We start from the raw sequence: 17,944 nt of genomic DNA on the forward strand, positions 1-17,944 counted from the left end.
TCCACCATCCTATCAACGGAAGGGGGTGGCTCATCAACAGAGGGTAATGAATGGGCTGCCCTACCAAGGGATGGGTATAATTGTGTCTCACTATGAACAGCTGGTATTGAAGTAAATTGTCTTCGCAAGTGTGGTCTGATAGTCTTTGCCTTCTTTTTTAGACCCATTGTACCTATACAAAAACACGTTTACATATATGCAAATCAATAGAAATAATGATATTTGGAGCATAATATAAGATAAAAGTAAAGTTATAAGAGATATCACGTTAAAAAGTCTAAATATATATTTCTTACTCAACACTATTGAGAAGTTTCGATCGTCATTCCATCCATGTCATTTCACATCCACACAACATCATCAGTAGCAGGTTCAATAGCTTCATCGTTGGAAGTGTTACAGCATTCGTTGACTAAACTTTCATCCTCATCGTCGTCAGTCACTTCCTCTTCACCAGTATCATACACGTCTCTTGGTTTTGTCTTAACGACAACAACCTAATTTGGGCATCTTTCATCTGCCACATAATATACTTGAGATACTTGGGAAGATAAAACAAACGGATCATCAATTATCCGATTACCAGTGTGTACTAGATGAGAAAAATTTACAAGACTAAACCTAAACTCGTCCTCCTTGAAACCTTTACCCCTAGTAACGTCTATCCAATCACATTTAAATAACACATATCGAGATCCATCATAATACATAATCTCAATTATGCGTGTTAATTGGCCATACCAAGCAGGGCCATCTTCAGTACACACACTAACACCACAATTCTGAGTTTTCTTCCTATTTTTGTAATTCCTAGTGTGATATTTTGTGCCATTGATGACAATTCGGTTAAATTCTTTGGCAACTTGCATGAGACCTTTAGAATGCATTACGACTTTATGGCCCAATTCACTTCTTCCATTGTCATCCATTTTCATTACCTGAAAGGTTAGATTATTAGAATTGAGTAAATGACGAAAACTAACGAGACGTAACAAATTATGTGATATAATATTGAATGGGGTGTAAATAGTACATAGTCTTGAAACCAATTACAAAATTGGTCTTGGTGCCTCTTCTGTAGTTCATCACTCGATGCATGCCTCTCATCAATTGTATTCCTCAATATTTCCAAGTGCATTCTACATATGTTCACAACATCACAAATGTCTGTTATAATTACACAAATATAAATGAAATATAATTTAATTCGTACGTATTAAGCATTACAAATCACATGCGGAATGGAGTGAAATCATCAGAGTTGAAGAGAATATAGCGATGTGCTTGAGTCTACAACGTAAAATCAAGGCGAACGTCAAGAACTTTCCCTTTAGAATCATCCGGGTTTCTAAATGGTATATTGAAAACCGTTTGACCAGATTCTAAATAACAAGAACAAAAAGTCAATAATTCCTCCAGCAAATATCCTTCAACAATGGAACATTCTGGTGCAGTTTTGTTACACACATGAAACTTAAGTCGGTGTAGGTATCTACAACAAAAATCATGAGATGACTTTTACTATTTTTTTTAAAGTATTTTTTTACTTTTAATAGATTTATGTGTTTTTAATTCAATAACTATAGCATACCTTTCAACAGGATACATCCATCGATAATGCATGGGTCCTCCAAGTTTACATTTTGTAACTAAATGTATAATCAAGTGCACCATAACTATAAAAAATGATGGCGAAAATATCATTTCTAATTGGCACAATATGTAGGGTATTCTAGATTCCAATTAATCCAAATCTTCAAACCGCATAATTTTCGAACAAATTCCCCTGAAGAATCCAGATAGCTCGATTAATGGTTCTATTACTTTCTTAGGTAATGACTCACGTAAAACAATTAGCAGGAGCTGTTGCATCAATATATGGCTATCATGACTCTTCATGACCACTATAGTACGGTGTTGAAGCTTGACACAACGTGAAACATTTGAAGAATAACCATCTGGTACTTTTACATTTTTTATAACCTTCAACAAGTCTTCTTTCTCTTGGTTGCTCATTGTGAAAATAGTTGGAGGCAAATATGTCTTGTTTGCAGCTGTGATAACTGGATGAAGTTGTGGTCTCAAACCCATCTCTTGTAAGTCAAGTCGTGCTTGTATGCCATCTTTTGATTTCATATCAATATTTAACAGTGTGCCAATAATATTATCCACCACATTTTTTTCAATGTGCACCACATCAAGATTATGACGCAATAAATTATCTTTCCAGTAAGGCAAATTAAAGAAAATACTACATTTCTTTCATGAGTGTTCCTTAAAGGTAGTGGACCCCACAACTCTATTTCTTTTACGATTTGTTATAGCATTGCATCTTTCATCATCTAATTGTTCCAAAATTTCATCAGGTGTTAGCATATTAGGTGGAGGATCAATTTCTCGTGTACCATCAAATGTTTTGCCATCATTCTCCACCTATGATTTCTTGGCAAGAATCATCTATGCCCCATGTAGGAAAATTTTTTTCCATGTTTCAATCCTCTAGATCGTGTATTACCCATACAACAAGGACATGCTAATTAACGACCTTTCATACTCCATCCAGACAAATCACCATATACAGGAAAATCATTTATCGTCCATATTAAAGCCGCGCGCATTGTAAACATCTCTCTAGAGCAAACATCATAAGCTGGTGCTCCAACCTCCCATAATTCCTTTAATTCTGATATTAGAGGCTCTAAATATACATCTACTTTCTATGTACATGCATGCGAGTACGTACTCTAATTAGTTGTTATGCATGTTTAATTGTTTCAAATGCATAATGAAAAGAGTGATATTATTCTTAATTTTAATCATTATCATCTCTAGTCATATATATATTTAGACGTGACACATTTCAAATGGTGCAATTTAAATGATTGATAGAAGAAGACACTTGAAATATTGTGATATATTAATGTCACGTGTAATATTTGGGAATGACAATATTAGAATGAAAAGTAGTACCTATTTCTCTAATCAAATTGTTTCATTTGGGTTGAGATCATCATTGGTGTTTGCGTTTCCAAAACAATCTTATGAAGAATTGTATCATCATGTTCCCGATATCACGTTGATTGCTGGCCTCAATACTTTAAACTCACAATTAGAATAAGGGAATTTTAATCATTTAAAGCATGCAATAGATACTCAAACAATAGATACAACTTTTTTCTTCCCTCTACGTTTTCATTAATTATAAATGACTTTGGTTATGCGATCTTAAATAATGGCTACAAACACATTAATTCTTTGACTTGGCTCTGCGGTATTGATCGATCTATCCGCAAACCGGCTTACGTTAAATCGATCCAAAAAGGTGATGTAATTAAAACACTACAAAAAAACTGTTTATTTGTGGCTAGTTAATTCCAGCGAAATAACTATTTACAACTAAAATGAATCTATTTTTATCACAAATAGTCTTTTTATCTCAATTAAATGGTCATAAAAGTCCATTTTTCTTGTAGTGAAACGTCTTTCGTGATGTCGATTTGATGCATATCATCTTTGATTACATGATATACCCTTATATGATGCCTTCCTAATTTGACTCGAGACCTCGTCCTTATTTCTTACGTACCGCGCACGCGGTGATCGACGGACTTGCTCTCTCAGTCGCTTTTACGTAGGTACAAGAAAACAATAATATTGCAATTGACCTGCTACATGGCCATGCAGTCTGCATTGACTTTTTCTAGGTTCGAAAATTCAACGATTGGACAAAAATAAAATAACGTTCAGATATTGTATTAATGTGCATGTGAACTAGAATGTGAGAAAGTAACATGATCTTTCCGGACCAGACGTTTATAAAAATCTGCATCTACAGAAGAGAATTAAGGCATCTCCTCGATCCACCCATCTTCATGATAACAATAATTTCATAGACCAGAAGTTTATAAATGTTAGCCATTTCTCTCTCTAGCACTGTCCTAATTCCGGCGGCCTTCATAAACAGTACCAAGAACCCCCTCCAATCCAAAACTCATTTTCCAGTACCACCATTTCGAGGACAAAAATCCCATCATGGGGTTTCGAACTTTGCCACAAAAACACCAAAACAATTCAAGGTACTCCCCAAAACTAGCGACTACTCATCCTTATCAACCATTCTCACCGAACTCGAGAAAGAGAGATCAATACCGCAAGTAGAACAAGATGAAGAACATGAAATCACCATCCAATTACCGGCAGCTGAGTGCCAAAAAGCCGATTTCTGGCGTGAAATCCACGGCCAAAACGACTGGATTGACCTACTCGATCCCATGGATCGGCGTCTTCGATCGGAGCTGATCCGGTACGGCGAAATGGCACAAGCATGTTACGACGCCTTCGATTATAACCTCTTTTCCAAGTACTGCGGCACCTGTAAGTACACGCCAAGTGAATTCTTTGACTCCCTAGGAATGTCACTGCTCGGTTACGATGTCTCTCGCTACCTGTTTGCGACCTCAAACATCAATCTACCAAAGTTTTTCAGGAATTCGGCTTCCCCTAAAGTGTGGAGCAAGCACGCTAATTGGATCGGATACATCGCCGTTTCAAACGACGAAACCTCCCGGCGCTTAGGCCGCCGTGACATAACTATTGCATGGAGAGGCACAGTGACACGGCTGGAGTGGATAGAGGACATCAAGGATTTCCTCGTGCCAATTTCTTCGAAAATCCCATGCCCGGATGCAACTGTGAAAGTCCAAACAGGGTTTTTAGACCTCTATACAGACAAGGAAGAGGACTGCAAGTATTGCAGGCTTTCAGCGAGAGAGCAGATACTTTCCGAGGTCAGAAGGTTACTCGATATGTACGCAGACGAAGAAGTAAGCATTACCATCACGGGCATAGTCTCGGGGCTGCGTTGGCCATTCTAAGCGCGTACGATATAGTTGAAACGAGCTTGAAAGAGTTAGCCGCGGACAGGCCGGCCGTGCCGGTGTGCGTATTCTCGTTTGCGGGTCCGAGAGTGGGGAATGCGATGTTCAGGGAGAGGCTGGAGTCGACGTTGGGTTTGAAGGTGTTGAGGGTGGTGAATGCTCACGACGTGGTGCCCAAGGTGCCGGGGTTGTTTTTCAACGAGCGATCGCCGCCGATGATGATGAAGTATGCAAAGTGGTTGCCGTGGAGTTACTCGCACGTTGGGGTTGAGCTTGCATTGGATCACAGGAACTCGCCGTTCTTAAAGCAGGCTGTTCATGATGATCCGATTAGGGCACAAAATTATAGGCTCACCTGCATTTGCTTGATGGGTAACTAGAATCTCAATATATAATTTGTTCCTAGCTATTTTCTGCATGAAAAACGTCGCTATATATTTCTTCAATATCGATCGTACGTGCATGCATGCCTGGCATGGCATTATTCTTGCATGTGGGGTTAATGTCATTAATTTGGTTAACAATGTGATGCAGATACCATGGAAAAAACCATAAATTTGAGCTATCAAGTGGAAGAGATATTGCATTGGTGAACAAAGCCTCTGATTTCCTGGAAGATGAATATTTTGTCCCACCTAACTGGTGGCAGGATGAAAATAAGGGAATGGTGAGAAACAAGGATGGGCACTGGGTGCAGCCCGAACGCCGAGTACATGATCTCTGTTGTCGCGGAACTCCGGATGATGATCATGTGTGCAATATTTAGACGGCCTGGCTTCGGATGATCAACATGGGGATGATCCTGCTGCTGCTTAGACTATATATATATATATATAGTCTTTTGCTCCTCTTACTAGCTAGTACTTAATTTGTTTATATATATGAAAATTAATACAAAATTTAATTAATTACTTGGACGTGCATGGGGTCATGTAAATTCCTTCTGTGTTTCATTTTATTTTTCCTTTTTATTGGGGAAAGCCTAGCTATTTCAGTATGAACTAGGAACCAGCTTTAAATGCATGTCAAAGAAATCAACTTATAAAACCAAATTAAAACTAATTAACCTCTTTCAATTCCACCGCCCAATTAATTAAAAAGAGATGAGAATTCCACAGAGGCCGTACGCGGCATGCAACGATGCAAAGAAAAGAACCAAGGTTGCTAATTAGGAAAGAAAAATGATATTAGTAGTTATGGAGTGTTTAATTACTGCGTAATTCTTTTAAAAAATTTATTAAAAGACTCACATAAATAAAAATTAATTTTTAATTAAACTTGAGTCCACTCTTTCAAAAGAGATTGCATAATAATTAGATTATATCTAACATAACTCGTTAGGAAATTATAACGTGTCATAGTCAAAGAAATTGATCAATCACATATATACTAATTTTATAGATCTCCATTATTTTATCAACGTGCATTAAGCCCTTTTCGAGACAATGAATATCGAACGAATTATCTGACATTACATGAAATAGCTAGTACTACGTACTACTTGTTGAAAGCCATATTTTGATAAAATCCTCTTCGAACGATAAAGGATTTTATAATTTTATGATAGAAACTAATTATATTTATAAGAAAAATAAGCATTTGTGATCGATTATTTGTGACGAAAATGACTATTTACGATAAAAATAAACTCATTTTAGTGGAAAATAATAATTTTACAAAAAAAACTGACTACAAATAAAAAATTTTTTTATTGTGTGTGTATTATTACATCTTTTTAACTACAAAATTATATTATAATATAAGGTAGATAAATATTTTCTATATTTAATAATATTTTTTAATATAATATCAATATATAGAACGGATAAGAAGTTACATAAAATCAAGTAAACAAAATTTCTTCAAATTAGTTTTAAGTAAAGAACCATAAAAAAAGTTTCTTAATATTTTACCAAAATTTAGAAAGGAGAAAAGCAAACTGGTAGTAAAGAAGAAAGCATTATATTTTAATGAAAATAAATTATTAGTAGGTTAATTAAGCCTGTAATTAAAAATGAGAAGTGATAAACACACGGGCACAATAGTACTTATAATGGTACAGAAAATGGGAGGTAAAAATTTATGTGATGTTGAGTATATAGCATTAATATTAATAATAAATTTATTTGGAAGTTTTTACATCATATATTATTTATGTGATATAATTTAATTTAAAAGATAAATTTTAAAATATAAATATTGTGTTTTAAATGCTATCAAATAATAGCACTAACATTAATGCATAAATCTACCCATATCTGTTTTTTTATCCGTGTAATCTGCAATTAATCCCATTTCTCTTACCAGCGTTCAGATTCAAGCAAATCTGGACATCCAAGCCCTTAATCCTTAGTTCTTAAATTGTCAATCTTCAGAAACTTGAGAGAGAGAGAGAGAGAGAGAGAGAGAGGCATTAACTAAAGCTTTAGATAATCATCCTTGACGAACATGTTAAACCAGAACTTAACAAAATAAATAAACATCATTGACTAACATGAGATGGAAGGAAACCACAAAAAGAGAGAATGAGAAACAAGAAATTAGGCCGCCTTCTATTCAAGGGAAAATAGAAAAATATTATTGAAGGAGCATAACCCGAAATTCATAATCCTATATTTGTAGTCCAATCATCGCCAAGCAGAAAAAAGAGCAAAATTTTAGGACAGAATGATAGAAACATCTGTAGAGAACTTCTCCCTTCTTTTGCTTCGATCAATTCAGTGGGGCTCCTGATGGGAAACTTACAAAACTGATGATGCTTCCCCAAGAAGGCTAATCGCCATCACGAATCAACATCAAACTATCAATCCATTCCAGAATAAGATTTTCAGCTGCAATCTCCCAGATGACAATCTGCCCAATAGCTAAGCTAAATCAGCAACGGCTTAGCTCAGTAGTATAATATGGTGACCACTTAAAAGGTTATATCAGCTGACAAAATCAAGCATCCAGCATATGAAAAGTTCTCATTTAAGGAAGTAAAACCAATTGACGATAAACAATTCTATTTATACAGGTAAATTAAGAACATCGATAAAAAATTGTCTTCTTGTTTTTCTTTATCTAAATTTTTTCCTTAAAAAATACTGATAAGTTGTGCCTATTGCCATGTTGACAAAAGGATGTTGGTGAACAAATACATCGTCAAGGTAATCTTATATAAATCTCATATCTAATTGCGAAAAAAGTTCCTCTATATGAAAATGCAAGTTAAAATCTTTTGTACACGTTAATGTGATACATGCCTGAAAAGAAAAAGGAACATGAAAAGTCAGATTAACTCCTGAGTCTCCTGTCTAAAGTTATAGCAATACATGCCTGCTCACACCCAAAAACAAATCCAGCCGTGCCGTGCAAAAGATTGATCCAGACCTTTGCTAAACACCTGCTGCAGCTTTGGCCTCAAGATCTGTCTTTCCCTGGAGCAAATTTAAGAAACGGTGGTGACTAACCAACACAATTCATGAGCATTGAAGAATGGTACAAGACTGTAGCAGGCTGAAGTCCAAAGATACATAATCAAAGCACTGAACTAAATTTTGGCCTCCTCACCAATTTGACACTGATGAAAACCTCAGGATCAACAATACACAACCGGATCAGATAAGACCTAAGAATTAATTAGATTTAAACAAAAAATCCTCTTAGCCAACAGTAGCAACAACATGACTATTTTAACCTCTCAAGGATGATAAAATCAATGTCTCGTCTGATGGGGATACATTACAATATCAACTATAAAATGAAAATCAAGAAAGAAGATCTGTCTTCAACAAACCTCAGATGTCTTCCGAATCTTCCTAGTAGGAGTTCTCATTGTTACAAGCTCCTCAGCTGCTGTTGGGTGAATACCCACCGTGGCATCAAAGTCTAACTTGGTCAAGCCAGCTTTCAAAGCAAAGGCAAATCCCTTGGGAGTTTAATGCATTGTGCAGCCACATTAATAACCGACAATAGAAATAACTGAATCTAATTTTAAAAAGAAAAAGAAAAAAAAAAAGGAGGAAGGGGGATACTATCTGGGGCAACAGCAGAAACCTGCACAATTTCTGGTGAATCTTCTCCACACAAGTGCAACCCCAGAACTTTGCTTGTTTTTGCACAGACTATAAGTTTCATGAAGATCCTGTCTGGCAGCCCTGAGACAGTAGCCTTTAAGGGCTTGAAATTTGCTGTAAATATATCAACGTCACCATATTCTTGTATTGCCTGCATATATATATATATATATATATATATATATATATATATATCCATAAACATCAAGCACTGAAGGATCATTTTATAAGTTTCTGATCTACCAAAGACATGTCACCTGTTCTTCAGTAAGGCCAACTAGTCCAATCGGTGGCTGGGAAAACACAGCAGAAGGCACGGTTCTGCTCAAAGAAAAAAAAAAAAGCAAAATGTTAGCTCAGACTATCACCATATCATAAACCTATCCAAACTTTTTAGTTAGAGACAAGCAAGAATCGGAGAACCTTTCTATACACTAACGTTTATTAAAACAGCATCATAAATTTGAGCAAACAGAACCAAGTAACTAAAGTTCAGTCCTTGGCATGAAATTCAGACCATAGGATCCTATGTAACTAATATTTGGTAATTCTTGATCAAAATGCTTTGCCTAAACTATAAAATCATACAACTTATTAATTGATCATTATTAGAGCATGTACACCTGCTGTAGAGGAGCACGCCTCACGGGCCACGTCTACTGCATGCCCTCAACCGAATGTCTCCTCTGCTGGCTGCCCTCAACAAAATGCCACAACCTCCTCTGCACCTCATACGGAATAACAGAAGAACCCTCTAGAATTATTCTCTTGTAAATGATTTCTGCTATAAATATGAGCACTATTGTATTGAGGATGTATGGAAAACCAAAAACACTTCATTCGGAATATACATTTTCTCTGATGCATTTTTACGAGCATCTGCTCTACACCTTTCTTTACTCTGTTTTCAACATGGTATCGAGAGCCACATAGGGCTAACACCCATCCTTTTTTTTCCGATCATCATGGCACCACCTAAGTCTAACTTTCCAAATCCTTCCATCACAAACGCAGCTGCCCAATCCATCACCATCAAACTTTCTTCCGAAAATTATCTTCTTTGGCATGCACAGATCACTACCTTCCTCCGTGGCAACCAATTGTTTGGTCATGTCGACGGCTCTATCCCAGCACCTCCCTCTTCCATCGATGATGCTCCCAATCCGAACTACCTCTCCTGGCTCACTCAAGACCAACTCATCATGTCGGCAATCTATTCTTCTCTTACCGAAAATGTTCTCTCTCAAATTCTTGACTGTCCGACCTCTAAGCAAATCTGGGATACACTTCACAATCTTTATTCTGCTCAATCAACAGCCCATCTAATGACCACGAAATTCCAACTTGCTACCCTCAAAAAAGGATCCGATTCGGTCTCCACTTATTTTCACAAGGCAAAAGCACTCTCGGCATCCCTTAATGCCGCCGGTCACCCTCTCCCAGAATCCGAATTTATCATCTACTTTTTAACTGGTCTTGGGTCGGATTTCAAGTCTGTAGTGTCCTCAATCACTACACGACCTGAGCCTCTTTCCATTTCTCAGGTTTACAGTTTTCTTGTCAACCATGAGTCTCATCTTGCACACCAAACACAGTCTCTTCTCAATCATTCGTTTCAGGCTAACTTCACTACTACGCGTGGTCCCTCTTCTTCTCCTCATAATTTCACTCCTAACCAAGCCGTGGTCGTGGCTATCGGCGTGGACGAGGTGGTCGAACTCTTCCATCTTCTTCCCCAAATTTCTTTTCCTCTTCTCCGAATAATCGCCCCACTTGTCAACTCTGTAATCACATTGGTCACACTGTAATCTCCTGTTACCATCGTTTTGATCATGCATATCAGTCTCCTCCTCCCTCCTCTCTCTCGGCTAACTTCACAAATTTTCCAAATAATTCCACTTCTTCCACTTCTTGGTTTCCAGATACGGCTGCTTCCACTCACTTCACATCTGATTTTTCTAAACTTAATCTGGAATCATCTGCTTATCAAGGTCCAGATCAAGTGACTATTGGCGATGGATCATCTCTTGCTATACAAAACACTGGCTCAGGCTTACTTCCCACACCCTCTGGCAATTTTCTTCTCCGTCAATTACTCCATGTTCCTTTAATTTCTCGAAATTTATTATCTGTCCGACAATTTTGTTTAGATAATTCTGTTTTCTTTGAATTTAACTCTTCTGATTTTTTTGTGAAGGATTTGCATTCCCAAGAAGTACTGCTTCAGGGCCCCGTTAAAAATGGCTTGTATGTCCTTCCAACTGATGTCAAGAATGTCAATCTTCCTTCACAACATGCTCTCATTGGTGAAAGGACTTCATCTTCTACATGGCATGCTCGTCTTGGACATCCCTCCCCTCGGATCACCTCCTTTACCATACGACATCACAATCTTCCAGTCTCATCCATGTCAACCTCATTACCCTGCTCGGCATGTCTTCAAGCCAAGTCTCATGCTCTTCCTCATCCATCATCACCTTCTCAATCTCAATTTCCTTTTCAATTATTATTTTTAGATGTATGGGGACCTGCGCCTGTGCTATCCTCCAATGGTTTTAGATTTTATTTCTCCATTGTCGATGATTTTACGAAGTATGTTTGGCTCTTTCCGTTGTATGTCAAGTCCGATGTTTCTAAAATCTTTCTCAACTTTGTTCAATTTGTCAAGAATACCTTTTCAAAAAATATCATAGCTGTTCAATCCGACTGGGGTGGTGAATTCCGCCCCTTTCATACTCTTTTACAAACTCTGGGTATTTCTCATAGAATTTCTTGTCCTTACTCTCATGCACAAAATGGTAGCATCGAACGGCGTCATCGCCATATTGTCGAAACTGGGCTCTCTCTTTTAGCCCAGTCTTCCGTACCCATTAAATACTGGGTTGATGCTTTTCAAACTGCAGTTTTTCTCATTAATAGAATGCCTACACCTATCCTCCGCTATCTTTCTCCTTTTCAAACCCTTTTTAATTCACCTCCAGATTACAATTTTTTACGAGTTTTTGGTTCGGCCTGTTGGCCTAACCTTCGTCCCTTCAATCATCATAAATTAGACATGAGATCTAAACTCTGTGTCTTTCTAGGCTACACTCTTGATCACAAAGGGTATAATTGCTTGCATGTGTCATCCGGTCGTATTTACATCTCCCGTGATGTACGATTTGATGAAACTTCTTTTCCTTTCGCCTCTACTCACACACTGCCTACACAGCCCTCTATTTCTTCATTACATCCTCAGGCCGAACACCTCACTCCAACCCAGCCCGCTGCTTCCTCTCATGATCATCCTTCCTCTACTTCTATTCGGCCTTTTCTTAGCTCCAGCCCAGCCCCCGAGCCCACCAGCTTTCAGCCTACCTCATCCCTTATCCTTTCTCCTACTCCGGCCCACGAGCCCACGCTCACAAACCCTAACTCTGAATCTTCCTCTTCTCCCGAACACTTACCTTCTGCGCCGTCCTCTCCTTCCATCCTTCCAACGCCTCTTACTTCATCACAGACCAATTCCTTCCCAAATAATCCTTCAATCGGTTTCGATCACTCTACTCCCTCTCTCATCAATTCCCATCCCATGATCACTCGGTCCAAACACCATATCACTCGGCCTCTCCAACGTCACGACGGAACTATTCTATGGCCTCCACCAAAATCACCGAATCTTCATGCTTCCCTAACCACACATTCCTCCATTCCCGATGAGCCCTCCTCCTACTCCGAAGCCTCAAAATTTTCTGTCTGGCGTATGGCCATGGCCAGCGAATTTGAAGCACTTCTCAGAAACGAAACCTGGTCTCTCGTCCCCCCTCATCCCTCTCAAAATCTTCTTGGCTCAAAATGGGTTCTTAAAACCAAACGACTTGCTGATGGGACCATTGAACGGCGCAAGGCTCGCCTTGTTGCCAAGGGTTTTCATCAACAAGCCGGTCTTGATTATTCCGAGACTTTTAGTCCGGTTGTTAAGCCTGTCACTATACGTATTTTGCTCTCTCTTGCAGTATCTCGGAATTGGCCTCTTCATCAGTTGGATATACAGAACGCATTTTTACACGGGGACTTGCAAGAAGATGTCTTCATGCAGCAACCTACTGGGTTTGTTCATTCTGATTTTCCTCATTATGTTTGTAAATTAAAAAAATCCATCTATGGCTTGAAACAAGCCCCTAGGGCTTGGTTTGCTAAACTTAGTTCGAAATTAATATCTCTTGGTTTTCATGCTTCCGTTTCTGACTCATCTCTTTTTATTCTTACATCTGCCACTGCTTCTGTATATGTTTTAATCTATGTTGATGATATAGTAGTGACAGCTTCTGATTCCTCTCTCATTACTGATTTTATTTCATCCCTGTCCTCATCATTTCCTGTCAAAGATCTCGGCTCACTACATTTTTTTTTAGGCATTCATGTTCACCGCACGGCTCAGGGTATTTTCTTATCTCAGTCTCGTTACATTTCTGATTTATTACGAAAGACTAATATGCATGACTCCAAACCAGTGTCCACACCATTGTCCACATCTGATAAACTTTCTGCACTTGATGGACCCTCTTTCGAAGATCCCCACCTTTATCGTAGTATTGTTGGTAGTCTTCAATATCTATCTTTCACTCGCCCAGACCTCTCCTATGCAGTCAATAAAGTCTGTCAATACATGCACTGTCCTCGTCAATCCCACTGGAAAGCTGTCAAACGCATATTGCGTTATCTCAAACTCACTGTCTCCCTTGGTCTTTTCCTTTCCTCTGTCTCTTCCCTCAAACTTACAGCTTTTTCAGATGCTGATTGGGCTGGTTGCCCGGATGATCGGAAATCGACTGGTGGTTTTTGTATTTACTTTGGTTCTCATCTTGTGTCTTGGGGCTCCAAGAAATAACCTACAATAGCTCGATCTTCAACTGAAGCAGAATATAAATCAGTTGCAAATACTGCTTGTGAAATTTTGTGGATACAAGCTCTCTTAAAAGAATTAGGAATTTTTTTGACTGAAGCACCTCACTTGTTATGTGATAATATTGGTGCAACTTATCTCTCGGCTAATCCTGTTCTACACTCACGCACTAAACATGTAGATCTTGATTATCACTTTGTGCGTGATCGTGTTGCCAACAAAACCCTCACTGTTTCTTTTGTCTCAAGTAAAGAACAAATTGCAGATATTTTTACTAAGCCACTCTCCTCGGCACGCTTTGCACTTTTACGATCCAGCCTCACCATTTTATCAGTGCCGCTTGCCTCGCGGGGGGATATTAGAGCATGTACACCTGCTGTAGAGGAGCACGCCTCACGGGCCACGTCTACTGCATGCCCTCAACCGAATGTCTCCTCTGCTGGCTGCCCTCAACAAAATGCCACAACCTCCTCTGCACCTCATACGGAATAACAGAAGAACCCTCTAGAATTATTCTCTTGTAAATGATTTCTGCTATAAATATGAGCACTATTGTATTGAGGATGTATGGAAAACCAAAAACACTTCATTCGGAATATACATTTTCTCTGATGCATTTTTACGAGCATCTGCTCTACACCTTTACTCTGTTTTCAACAATCATCAACATATAGGAAGCAACCTATGATCAGGTTTTGTTGGCTCATTCTGAAACAGAGTGTTTGCTAGTGCCATTCCCTCCATTATAGCAACTGGTGTGAGATTCAATCTATCTGTAACATCTCCAACCGCCCAAATGGAAGGAACTGATGTACGTGAGTATTCATCAACCTGATGAAAAAAGAAATAGAGACATTATATTTGAAGAAACATCATAATAAATATAGATAGAAGATTAGACAAAACGAAAATATTTTTTTTCCAAAAAACAAATCTCAAAAGTATCAGCAAAGACTACCTCTATTGCTCCATTCTTGGACATTTTCAACCCAACTGTCTCCAATCCTAAGTCCTGCAATCAAATTACACTCTTCATAAGTGATTTTCCTTTCTCATCCCATCGAAATTTACAGTTGCTTTCAAACTGATAAGAGTGAGAAGTGGGGCATCTTCATGTTCACGAAGTTACTGCTTCCCCAGAACCACATCAAGGCAGGAAGCCCAGTTACACACTTCAAAACAGTTCATGAAAATCACAGACTCAAATGTATGCCTTGATGAGACACCATTAATGGTAATCCAATGGCCATAAAGAATCCTGCACCAGGTAGAAGCAAAGTAGAGAAAAAAGAAATTAAGAACCTTTGTATTAGGCCTACGTCCGGTTGCAAACATAACGTGCGAAAAACCTTCAACTGTTCCTTTGTTCGTCTTCAAAGATAACGACCCATCAGCAGATTTATTGATAGCTTGGGGTGACTCCTCTGTGTGGAACTCGATTCCTCTTAGAGACATTTGTTCTCCAACAAAATCTCTGATCTGCAGGAATAGAAGGCACAAATATGGATGAGAAAACTTCATCTTGACCAGGTAAGATGTTATTAAATTTCTGATACCACAATCATTCACTGTTTCTCACCTCTTCATCAAAACCCCTTAGAACTTTTTTCTGCCGTATAAATATGTGGACCTCAGATGTTAAGCCATTGAAGATGCCAGCAAACTCCACGGCGATATACCCGCCACCAATTATTGCTATTTTCGTAGGCTTTGAGGGCTAATCGAGGGCAGCATCCGAATCTATTGCATATTCACTTCCAGGAATTTCAGGGATGAAGGGGCGACCACCTACTGAAACTAGTATGTCTCTTGCTGAATATAACTTCCCATCCACATCAACTGTGTGCGGGTCCACAATATGTGGCCATTTCATTGTGATTAATGCATCACTCGCAAAAAACCAAAGTATATATCCATATTCCACAAACTAATAAGAAATGAAAACTAAGAACCAAGAAAGAAAGAAAACTATGTTAATGTCTATATGAACTCAAAGCGTCATCCCACCTTTCCACGACCTTCAATTAATGTAACACCGGTATTTTTAAGAATGTTCTTGTAGATACCAGTCAGTCGCTGCAACTCGGCATTCTTATTAGCAATCAAGGTGCTCCAGTCATGCTTGGGTCTGGCCTCGTATTTCCATCCAAAACTATGACTCTCTTCAAATTCATGAGAACATTTAGATGCATACACTAGAAGTTTCTTTGGCACACATCCACGAAGCACGCACCTACATTAGAAAATTATGTGAAGAACTATTTACATGCTCATTTCTTTATGTAAGTAAATCTTCTTAAGCAAGAGAGAACCACTCAGTCAAAAGGCAGGACAAAATGATAATTTATCCAAGGCAACACTGAAACCAAAAGAGAAGATGAAGTGGACTTGGCCAGCCAAGCATGTAAAGTGCAAAGGAAAGAATGCCGTTGCCACTACTTGCTCCGCACAGCCTGGATGGTCAAATGGTTAATTTTGATAAACTTTTACGTCCAGGGTAGAACATTTCACCCCCGTCAAAGGTCCGGTAATTCCTCACTCTGTTTTTTGATAATTGGTTCCTTAACTTTTCAAAATCACCAATGCAACCTCATATTCCTCCAATCATTTCCAATGATAAGTCTCCACTCCTTTTTCTATCATAAGCAACCTGAAGCCCCTATAAAGTATAAACCCCCACATAGCAAATGAACTTCCTTCAATCCTTGATTATTTATCAGTAAAAAAGAGAGAAAAAAGAAACTTCATTCATATATCACGTACCCAGAAAAGAACAGAAAAAAAAAGGCCTAATAACATTCAATCCCATCCCAAGACTCGAATCCCAAAAATCTCGAACCTTGAACTACATTTCCATATCCCAATATTGCTACCACAAGCAAAACTAACGTCCACTAAGAACATAAACCCGTATACCCAGAACCTTTAGAGAACCTACATATTCTAAAACTTACGTTCCGCCGACACCTCCGGTGGTTTCGGAGGAAATGGTGGAGAAAGGGAGCTCACAGATAGCGACGGAGGCCCCGAAATTAGCGGCCAAGCGGGAGGCCGGGACGCCAGCGCTGCCGGCGCCGATGGCGAAGAGGTCGAAGTCGAAGTGGCGAATAGGCTCGGCTCCATTCTCAGAATCTCTGCAAGCCACCGCGAAGCCTCGGCGGCGGGAGTGGTAGGTAGAGAGGGAGCGGCGGTGTTGGGGAGAAAGAGAAGTTAAGGTTTTGGGGTCAAAGAGAGAGTGGGAAGAAGAGAGGGAGATCGAGAATGGGAACTTTCTATAAAGTGCGTGGAGGATTGGGGAAAAGAAGGTGTTTGTGAGATTTGGAGTGGAGACGACGACTCTGGGAGAGGTGGCCATTGGGTTCTGTATCGTTTTTTCCCTCGGTTACTTTCATTTCCAGTACTAATACCTTTTGCCTTTGGGTAGAGATGAATTTTAGGCCGTCGATTAGCTGTGGGTCGCAACTACTTTTAACGTGCGTGATTCCTTTTGAATGGCAGCACGCCAACCGTAACGAGTTTACCCTGAATTTTTCTCAATTTCTATCGCACGTTCTAAATTACTCCTTATTTATTATTTAAATACTTGGTTTAAAAACTTATTCAAATGGTTCAAATTAATTGGTACGAAATCATGAATAATTAATTTACAATGAAGAATAACTTTATTAAAAATTGAGAAATATTTTAGCTATTAAAAAATTTTATAAAAATAAATTCACAAACAGACATAATTTTATGTGAGATATTAGATTATAAAATTATTTTTATTATAAAATAAATCTATAATATCACATAAAGTTACGTCGATTTGTAAATTTACTCTTATTAAATCTCTTTAAGATTGCAATACTTTTTTATCAAAACTATTTGTTATTTTGATATCAATATTTTTTTGATATTACATTAAAGAATAATAAATAAATGATAATTCAAATAATGATGGATATATAATATTTCTCAATTTATTTATCTTGATCGATACTATTTATGCAGTGGGTTGTAGACGAACTCAAATGGGCGTACGTTTCCTTCCTAGTTGTTTCAATTATGAGGCTCCCATACATGTTAACAAAATGGACCAAATTTGAGTTGTTTGAAATAATTGGGCATTCAATCAAATATCA

General features: G+C 38.3%; 2 pseudogenes; one reads left to right on the plus strand and one right to left on the minus strand.

Annotated features, from left to right (window-relative positions):
- The first annotated feature begins 3,884 nt into the window (after positions 1-3,884).
- On the plus strand, positions 3,885-5,731 carry LOC121253629 (annotated as a pseudogene).
- Positions 5,732-7,286: 1,555 nt separating this feature from the next.
- On the minus strand, positions 7,287-17,210 carry LOC121252897 (annotated as a pseudogene).
- Positions 17,211-17,944: the final 734 nt, after the last annotated feature.

The sequence above is a fragment of the Juglans microcarpa x Juglans regia genome, chromosome 2S (genome assembly GCF_004785595.1).
Source record: "Juglans microcarpa x Juglans regia isolate MS1-56 chromosome 2S, Jm3101_v1.0, whole genome shotgun sequence".
NCBI lineage: Eukaryota > Viridiplantae > Streptophyta > Magnoliopsida > Fagales > Juglandaceae > Juglans > Juglans microcarpa x Juglans regia.